Source organism: Saimiri boliviensis, chromosome 17 (assembly GCF_048565385.1).
Source record: "Saimiri boliviensis isolate mSaiBol1 chromosome 17, mSaiBol1.pri, whole genome shotgun sequence".
Classification (NCBI taxonomy): Eukaryota; Metazoa; Chordata; class Mammalia; order Primates; family Cebidae; genus Saimiri; species Saimiri boliviensis.
The window spans coordinates 26,752,929-26,763,701 of NC_133465.1; the positions used below are offsets into that span (position 1 = coordinate 26,752,929).

Below are 10,773 nucleotides of genomic sequence, written 5' to 3' on the forward strand. Positions count from 1 at the left end.
CCCCGGGCTGGCCGTCCCAGGCGGGGAGCGCCGACGGGTTCCGCAGGGGGGTTGGCCCCCGGAGCCAGTCTGCCCCGCCACGGACGGTCCCATTGAAACCCTGCCCCTGCCACTCACTAGCTATGGGCCACTTATTTCAGCCTCTGTGCCTCCGTCTGTAACACGGGGCTGCTCTCAGTTAGTAGTAGGGTCAAGCGATGGGATGCATCAGACTGGGATGCATGCCTGGCCCAGGGTAAGGAGTGAATTGGGAGTCGCTCTTATTTACAGCCTGATCCACGGGGCAGTGACAAACAGGCCCCCCCCTGACAACTGCCTAGCCAGGGGAAAGAGTACAAATGCAGGGCCCTTGCTGGTAGTCTGGCTGCTTTTATTCCCACACGACCCCATCCCACACATACCGAAGGAGGACTCTGGCGCATTCAGGAAAATACACACCCCTTACCCTGCCATCCTTCATTCTAAAGATGCTCAGGCCAGGCAGTGCAGGCTGCCCTGGGTGGATGGAAGTCAGACCTTGGAAGCAGGCTCAGGGCTGTTTGCACAAGGATTTCCAGAGTCCAGGGTACCAGGAGCATGATCTAGAAGGGAACATGTGCTCCAGCTGGAGTGGGCCAACTAAAGCATAGAGTGCAGGGCAGGGTCCCAGTGGTCCAGGTCTAAGGTCAGTATCGGTGACAGGTACCAAAGGATACAGATTAGGTCCCAGGCCGCTTGACACAAGGTCTGCAAACTGGTACCACCAAGGACACATCCAGCCCACAGAGGTGATTTTTGGGGTTCATATTTTTGTTTTATTTTATTTTATTTGAGACAGTCTCATGCTTGCCTAGATGGAATGCTGTGGCACAATCTTGGCTTATTTTATTTTGCGTTGAGAGTGTCCAGGTTCTTGTCATTTTGAACAAAAAAATAAATAAAATAAAGACAAAACAAACAAAATAAGAAAAGAATGAAGCAATAAAAGCAGGCATTTATTGAAAACGAAAGTACATTCCGCAGTATGGGAGCAGGCCTGAGCATAGGGGCTCAAAAGCCCCTGTTGCAGAATCTTCTGGGGTTCAAATACCGGCTAGAGGTTTCCCATAGGCCACTTGGTGTTCACCCCATGTAAATGAAGTGGTGGTCCATAATCCGCCTGATTGGTTATGGAAAGCAACCAATCAGAGGCTGAAGTGAAGTTACAAAGGTTACACTCTTATGCAGAAAACAACCAATCTAAAGTGAAGTTACAAAATTGCACTCCTATGCAAAAGAAGACTTGGCCCCACAATCAGTCTGACTGGTTGCTTTCCAAAGCCAATCAGAGGCTGATGTGAAGTTGCAAAGTTGCACTCAAAGTATACAAACGTCTGATTGATTGCAGAAAGCCAATCAGAGGTACTTTCAATTTTCCATCTGCCAAGCAGAAAGTGGGGAGTCGGGGTTGCGAAGGGAGTAGTGTCTGGTTCTTTTGCTACTTAGGTGTGGAAAGTTGGGGGTTTTCCTTTTGATTTAGTTCTAGGAAGTCAGGGTGAACCCTTAGGTTCCCTGCGTCCAGACCCTATTTTCCTGCCTCATCTCCCCATTAAGACACATGAAGAACTGTAACAGCTTCATGCCAACTTGGGGCATAGTCCCTACCTATTAGAGATCATGGAACTCTCACCCTACTCTGTCTAGTGTAGACAGGGTGGCGTGTTGATGGCCAGGGGTGGTGTCTTCACCTAGAACTGACTGGAAACCTTGTCACATGATCTTCTGAAGCTTGATGGTCTCTATGTGAGAGGAAATGAATTTGGTTAAAAGATTTAACAGGAACCTCAGGGGGTAGATACCTATGCTGTCAATGTTTGTTGTAGAGATTAATTGAAAGATGGTGCTTAATTACTACGAAGGAAGTGATTCCATAAGTTTGGAAGGAGGCAATATAAAAATGGCCACTATCATCTAGAGCAGGTGATCTCTCCTTCCATGTTTTAACAAGTACCTTATCTCCTGGCCCGATTTGGGGTTGCTGGGATTGGCCAAGACGCAGCTATTTTTACAGGCACATATTCCCAAGTTAGGTTATAGTTCGTCCACAAGGACTGCAATAGTAGGACGAGATCATGGAACTCTCACCCTACTCTGTCTAGTGGAGACTAGTATAGAGTCCTTCTCAGGCCATATTTAATTTGTTTTAACAATTTCCCTCTTTTGAGAAATTGACCAAAACTTTAGTCATTGATGTCACTATCTCCATTGTAAAGGTACTTATTTGGTCTTGAAACCCACTGAGAAACAGTAAAACAACAGTGGGTTTTATAATGTAGGAACAAGGACTGAGTGTGGGGGTGGGTGGGGAACATCCTGTTTGCGGGAGAAAAACAAAACCTGGTCTCTCTTAGGATCTATGTGTTTCCTTAAAGTCTTAGAATAAGCAACTACATTTTGGTTTGGTTTGGTTTGTTGGGGCCTAGCACATGAGTTCAGTTCAAAACACTGGCCTCTCATAATTTTGTTTTTAAAACGTCTCCCTTTTTGTTCAGGTTCTCACTCGGGTGAGAGTGTGACCAACGTTTAGGGCCTTAGTACTACATCACTCTCACTTACCATCATTTTGGGTTTCCAGTCTCACCACGTCATTCATCGGTTATGGTATCCTCATGGTCGCACATTTCTTTCAGCTTTTGTCATTCCAGTTGAAGAGAGACCATTTGACATTTTAGAGACAGCTGCATCCAAGCATGTAAAGCCTTTGAGAGAATATAGCGCAACAAGGAGATTATTATTATGACTATTGGGAGCATAATACCAAGAGTTTGGAGCATACTTTGTGCCCACGGTCCCCATAAACCAAACTACCTAAAATTAATTAGATGAAAGAATGTGCTAAAGAATATACTGACTTAACTAAGAAATCTCTCTGTTAATTCCTACAACTAAATCTCTATAATCTTCATTTGATGTATTTCTCCATAGGCCACAAGTGCCAGCAGCTGCACAGATACTTCTCTGTTCAGCCAATTCTATCATAACTTTCACAATAGGATTTTAAGTCTGTTGTGTAACTATAATTTTACAGTAGATGTTCTCACAAGATCCAATCTTTGGGTTCTAGATTGTGAAGGGGTTGATTGTCCTCAGTGAACCACAAAAAGCTTTCTTTACCTGGTGAACAATACACTGTAGTATCGTAATCTACTGTTATAACATCAGCCCTCTTACACAGGAAAGCTTTTATACAACCAGAAAGCATGCATTGAAAATAACAATTGAAATGATTAATGGCCCATGAGGTAACCAAATGTACCTGAAGCTTTGATTGTCTTCCCAGGAATATGGATTTGACAAACAAAACATTGGTTATAAACTACTTTAGCGATGTATAAGTCAACACACCAATATATATTTAATTTGGATCGTTTTATCTTGTCTCTGATGAGTCACGGAATGCATAACCTTTAGTAACAAAAGCTTTAAGAACTCAGGAAGGGCAAGCTTGCCATCCTGGTTCTCTATGAGTCCATGCTTACCATTGGACTTATGTCCTCTTGAAAACCAGTTGTTTCTCCAATTTAGGTGCATAGCACTGACAACTGTTGGGTTATCATAGGTAATTTGACTTAGACCATGGAGTTCATTCAAATTGTGTATCTAAACAATTTTAGTATCAGCTGATTTAGCATGCAAATCTGCCAAAGTATTTTCTTGGTACGCAATTTTTATTCTACTGGGTTAGCACTTTTATACAAGGAAATTTGGTTATTTCTGTGGTTATAGTAACTTAACATAATAAACATAATTATGATTGATAGCATATACTCAGACATATTTAGAACTTTAGAAATCCCACGCAATTTTGTAACATATATTAATATTCATTGAAATATAACCTGAAGAAAATTAAACATTTTTTTTATTTTTACAGTGCTTCCCATGTAACTAAACATGTAAGCTGAAATTTAATTTTGGGAAGCCTATTTTGTTAAAGGTTTACAAAAATTTATATTCCAATGCCTTCTCATAATCTTTTACCATTCATTCAACTGGTGTGCATAGAGAGAGAGCGGCCAGAGGTCCGACAGGTAAAAAATTCTTATCCTTTTGCCAGCGTGTCAGGTTTCCGGGTTCTCTTCCTGAGCAGTCCTAGTGACCCTGGCTCGACTATATGCAAACACAAACATTGCCATGAACTAAGAATATTTACAGACTGGGCACAGTGGCTCACGTCTGTAATCCCAGCACTTTGGGAGGCCAAAGCGGGTGGATCACCTGAGGTCAGGAGTTCGAGACCAGCCCGGCCATCATGGTGAAACCCTGCCTCAATTAAAAATACAAAAATTAGCTGGGCATGATGGTGGACACCTGTAATCCCAGCTACTTGGGAGGCTGAGGCACGAGAATCGCTGGAACCCGGGAGGCAGAGGTTGCAGCAAGCCAAGATCACGCCACTGCACTCGAGCCTAGGTAACAGAGTGAGACTCCATCTCAAGAAAAAAAAAAAATCATGAATAGTTTACAAAGTCTGGAGAAATTAGGTAGAGAGAGAAAAATATGACTTGAAAATATACTCAATACACTTAAAGTATCAGGAAGCCTAACATCCAAAAAGTTAGTTTAAGGTTAAGAAGCTGGTGTGCTCCAGCAATTCCTGTGACCCCCCACATAGGGAGCCTAGAAATTCCAGACAAATGGAACAAATGATGACTTGCTAGATATGCACAGGAAACAAAATAACTATTCATGGAACCAAATAAAAAACTTTCACTAGAAACTAAAAAAAATCATGGTTTTATATATACACATACATAAGCAAAACCCAAAAAAGTGTAAACAGCAAACAAATGAAAATTAGAAGCAAAAACAAACAGGAAGCCAACTCTAAATTTTTCCTACTCAATATACGCTGGAGGCAGCAGTGTTACCCAGGGCTCCACCAAAACACCCACATAATGAATACATTATTCCTGATACACAATTCAGTATCCTTAAGTTCACCAATATCACCATATATCCTGTACAAGCAAGAGATCCTGAACTATCAAATACGGGCAATTATAGATAAGAACAATTCCACAATTTTTAAAAACCCATTTCCCCATATCACAACCTTTTCTTAATTGGACACGACCCACATATTCAATGAGCATCAAAAATAATTTTAAAATTTTATTTACACAAAAAGTTTATATAAAACATCTATCCCATTTACATGTACCCGACTCTTTCACAGACATTATCATTTAAAGTTACTTATTTCCTTGTTAACCACATTTTTAATAGCCAGTGAACATTAGGTGCTCACCTAAACCTAAGTAAGAGCCTCAAAGTTAAATATGTATATATTTTTGCTAATAACTCACAAGATTTAGCTGACAACATTAAATTACTCATGTTTGTAAAAAAAAAAAAAAAAAAAAAACGGGGGGTACATAAACCAAGATCATTTTGTTTTGGCTGGGTTTATAGTTTGATAACCTTCTATGCCAAGCCCTGAACCTCAAAATATCTAGGAGAGACAAATATAAAATCCAGACAAAAATGTATGCTGACAATTCTGAAGGCCTATTTTTATTTTACCAATAATTTTAAAAGTAGCTTGTTTAGTAAACTTATACTCAAGTCACATGTACTTGAAAACTACTTAGACTTATTTACTTAATTTATGAGCACTCTTTTACTTACAAGCCAATTTGGTAGACACAATATATAACAAGCGTACATACAAAGAAACACATCTGGGCATGTATACACACACGGAAACAAAGATCCCATAGTTTTTACCTTGGAACCCCAGCCATGAGAGAGCAATACAAGCTCACCGGTTTTACTTTGTTTGCCCCAATAGGTCATCCAATGAAGGCCATGAACCAAAATTTGGGGTAAAGAAGTTTTCGTGGTAGTTTGATTTTTTAAAGTCCAGACCTCTCCAGATTCCGAAGAACACTGGAACCAAACAGCACCAAAGGAGAGCAACACATTAATCAGCTTCAACCCTGCTTAGAACAGCATGTGAGCCACCATGTCCTGCTTGATTTGGATTTCTGAACAGCATGTATCACTACCTGATGCTGCGTGATCTATTTATTACTTCTTCCCTTTCAGAATATAAGCTCCATAAGGGCAGAGATTTTATTGTCTTGTTCTCTGCTGACCCCCAATATCTAGATCAGTGCCTGGAGCTTAGTGCTCAGTAAGCACTCGTGTATGGAGTGAAAATAAAGCTTAGCTATCATCACTGTCATGCTTCAGTGGGGATGGGAACTCTCAACCCACACCTAGCACCAAGAGGCCCACCAGGGTGTGGCAGCTACTGGAAGGCAGGAGGTTTAAGCACATGGGAAACACTCAGACAGGGTAAGGCACCAGCACTGGAAAGAGAATGAAGGTTGACCTGAATTAAAGTGTCGCAATTTAAAATTTCTGGTTTGGCTGAGGCCACGTTTGTTTTAAGTGTTCAGGCCCTTTTATGAACTAGTAAATGGCTTTCCAAGGAAAGGGCCACCAGCCAAGAAAGGATTTGTGCAAACACTGATCAGGCTTTCTCTGAGCTATGGGTGTGGACAGAGACCATAGCAAAAGCCCGTTCTCCTTGGAGGAGTGAAAGTAAGCAAACACTCAGAACTGCTGTGGGTCTGGCTGGATCAAGGGGGCGGGGACAGGAAGTAAGGAGAAAGAAAAAGGGTGGAGGAGGGTAGAGAGCTAGCAGGGCAGGTCTGAGCCACTGGGGACACAGGGCAAGTCTGCTTTTGCTCTAAGTTAAGACAGCTGGGCCAGGGGACGTTGAAACCCTGAGCAGGGTTTCCCTAGAGGAAAAGGCATGCGCATAGGACATGTGGATCTGACAACTGAGGCTGGGGGTGGGGAGGACGTACTCTTGGCAAAAACACTTAAAATCTTCAAAAGACTTCCCTGAAAAGCTCTGAAGCTGTCCTGTCTTGCCCATTCCCATATTTTACCATGTCCCTCTTTACAGCCAATAGAAATCTCTTGCTTTAAGTATTTTGGGAGTGATGTGTAGAGGTGCGTACAAGGAATTAAATCCCATATTTTAGTCAATGCAGAGAAGCTAGGCTCAAGGATGAGTTTAATGCTATAAATAAAGTCATTTGGGTGTCTGGCTTTAAATCTGATACGTCATCATCTCCTCCTTTTAACTTTCAGCATGATCATATTAATTATAACCACTGCCATTTTTGAGATTTTGTTCATGCCAGGTACTGTGCTAGGTACTTTACATAGATTACATAATTATTACAATAATCTCTCAAAATAGATATTATTCTCCCTCACTTTACATAGGAGGAAACTAGGGCTCAAAGAAGTTAAATACGTTTCTCCAGCTGGTACGTGGTAAACCTAGGATTTGAACTAGAACTGTCTATCTGAAAAGCTGTGCTATAAGACAACATCACCCACCACCTAGCCTGGTGCCTGGCCCATAATATAGGCCCAAAATATTTAGCTTGGGATGACCTGAAGTAACACATTTTCATGATACCATTCACTGAGTGCATACTCTGTTCAAGGTGCTTTACAGGGGACACCTCATTTAATTATCTCAACAAGTCAGGGAAGAAAGAATTATGTCCACTTTATACAGGGGTACACTGAGTATCTGGGAGGTGCTGGAACTTGTCTGAGATGCCACAACTAGCAACTGGCAAATATGAGATAAGAAGCTAAGTCTGCCCAACCCCAGGCATGGATCTTCTCCTTTACCCGCCTCTTTCTGTGTTCTCTCAGTCTTGAAAAGAACATCAACTGTCACTTTGCCTCTGACGGGTTCCCCCAGGGCCTGGTACACTTCTAATGAAATTTCATTGCCATAAAGCTTTTTTCTTTTTTCTTAATGTTTGTGAAATCTGCCTTAGTATAAATATCTAATAATAATGCCTTAAGCCAAAGCATTGTGTTGGTGTAAGAAACACTTTCATGTACATTGTTTAATTTTTCACCACAACCATGTGCATTACATCACCATTTTACAGATGTGGAAGCAGATGTGGCCAAGGGACGACCCGACTATAACTTCAGCGCGGGATCCTTCCATGACAGCAGGCTGCCCCTAAGAACAAAGTCAAGTTCAAACTGGGGAGTGTGAGATAAGAGACAGGGAAGAGGGATAGAGGTGAGTCAGAATCTGTTTTCCTCCATTTCTTGACCACCTTAGAAACCACCTCCCTCATCTTCCGCATGCCATGTTCCATGTCTCAGTGACCCTCTTGTGTTTGAACCCAGACCTGCCTCTTAAAGTGGAAGGGAAACAGCATGTCCTGGTACAGGGTAATTGATCAGAACAGCAAAAGTGCATTAGGTTGCTCAGAGGCACTGTCCTGTCCTGTCTTGGTCCTCTTTGTATTTCCCTATAGGCTCGAACTAAGGGACACCCAACTGCTTGGCCCAGAAGTCATGCCCAGTACCTCTGATGACTCCAGTACCTCTGCCTCCAGCAGCCCCACCTGCCCCCAGCCTCTGTGACAGTGACCCTCTCCCTTTGTACATACTTGAGCACAGGTTCCCCATGTACATACATGCACATACTCACATACACGTACACACACATTTACACACGCAGGACTCTGGAGCCAGAGTAGAGGCTGTGGCCAAGGCACTACCTGCTGGCTCCCACCTATGGTTTGGGGGCCATACCTGTTCCAGCTCTGTTCCCAGGGTGGGGAAGGGAGGTGGGGATGGGGGGAATAGTGGGGCATGGCTCCTGAGATCCAGCCCCCAGACGGACAGACAGACAAGCAGACACCAGACTGAAGCACATGTAATATAGACCGTGTATGTTGACAATTCCTCATCCTTACCTGTCCCCTCCCTCCTTGGTTGTATGATTTCCTTCTTTTTTTAAGAACCCCTGGAAGCAGTGCCTCCTTCAGGGTTGGTCAGGGGCTCGGCCCATCCACCTCTGGGATACCTGCCTCTCCCTCGTCTGTGGTGTCCCTCCCCTGTCCCATGTGCTCGGTGTTCAGTGGTGTATATTTCTTCTCCCAGACATGGGGCACCTGCCCCAAGGGACGTGATCCTCTCCTTAGTCTTAGCTCATGGGGCTCTTTATAAGGAGTTGGGGGTTAGAGGCAGGAAACGGGAACCGAGCTGAAGCAGAGGCTGAGATGGGGGGCTGGAGACAGTGCTCCTGGCCACCCAGCCTCTGCTGAGAACCACTCCCGGGATTAGAGCTGCTCTTCCCAGGGAAAAAAGTGTCTCCCCAACCCTCCCGTGGGCCCTATGGTGTGATGCTGTGTCTGTATATTCTATACAAAAGTACTTGTCCTTTCCCTTTGTAAACTGCATTTCACATGGATTAAACCAGTATAAACAGTTTGAGAGAGAGAGAGAGAGAGAGAGAGAGAGATCTGAGCTGTCAGCAAAAGCAGCTGGAGGCCGGGGGAGGAAACTCGGGAAGGAAAGACCTTTGCCATGGCTGAACACTTCAAACAAGTAATTAGATGTCCTGTCTTTCTAAATGATCTTAAAGAACTGGTGCAACTGAAATATGGATATGCCTGCTGCCTCCAATTCGTCAATTCACTACAGAAGAAACCCCATGGGAAAGGTGTACTATGCCCGTTATGCACTGTGGCCTCTCAGAAGAATGACATCAAGCCCAAGTACAAGCTGAGGGCACTGATTTCCATCATCAAGAAACTAGAGCCCAAGCTGAAATCTATTCTAAGGATCAACCCAAGGATGAAGAAGTTTCAAGTGGATATGACCTTGGATGTGGACACAGCCAGCAACTATCTTACCATTTCTGAAGACCTGGGGAGCGTCCGATGTGGGAATTTCAGACAGAACAGGAAAGAGCAGGCTGAAAGGTTCAGCTCCACACTGTGCGTTCTGGGGACCTCTCACTTCACTTCGGCCGCCATTACTGGGAGGTGGATGTGGGCACCAGCAAAATATGGAATGTGGGCATTTGTAAGGAATCTGTGAAATCGACAGGGGGACGTTGTACTTTCTTCAGAAGTCGGCTTCTGGACTGTGGGTTCCAGAAAAGGACAGATCTTTTTTTTTTTTTTTTTTTTTTTTTTTGAAACGGAGTTTCGCTCTTGTTACCCAGGCTGGAGTGCAATGGCGCAATCTCAGCTCACCGCAACCTCCGCCTCCTGGGTTCAGGCAATTCTCCTGCCTCAGCCTCCTGAGTAGCTGGGATTACAGGCACGCGCCACCATGCCCAGCTAATTTTTAGTATTTTTAGTAGAGACGGGGTTTCACCATGTTGACCAGGATGGTCTCGATCTCTTGACCTCGTGATCCACCCGCCTCGGCCTCCCAAAGTGCTGGGATTACAGGCGTGAGCCACCGTGCCCGGCCTAAAAGGACAGATCTTTGCCGCCAGCACTATGCCTTTGACTTTTCTCTGGGTGAGTCCGCAGTTGCACAGAGTGAGGATTTACCTGGATGTAGGTATGAGGTCCATTTCCTTTTATAACGTTAGTGTTGGGTGCCATATCTACACATTCAACGACATTCCTGTTGTCAAGCCACTGCATCCATTTTTTTCTCATAAACGTGAATCTCAAGATGATCAGAGCTTCCTGAGTATCTGTCCTGTGATCAATCCAGACAGTGCCAGTCCCCCAGTTTATTCTGAGGAAAGCAAATAAACATTTGAACATAATCATCGATAGCAAGTTTCTGTGTGCCTGTAGCCAAAGCTAAGAACATTTCTGCTAGATACACATAGGTACAAAGGGATAGAAGGGAAACATCAGTCATTTTGTAAACCACGAACAGAAAGCAATTATATTAATTAGGGGAAAGTTACATTTTACGTATAAAGTTTGTCATATTTTC

General features: G+C 43.5%; 1 pseudogene; it reads left to right on the forward strand.

Moving 5' to 3' along the window:
- The first annotated feature begins 9,393 nt into the window (after positions 1 to 9,393).
- On the forward strand, positions 9,394 to 10,773 carry LOC101032864 (ret finger protein-like 4A; annotated as a pseudogene).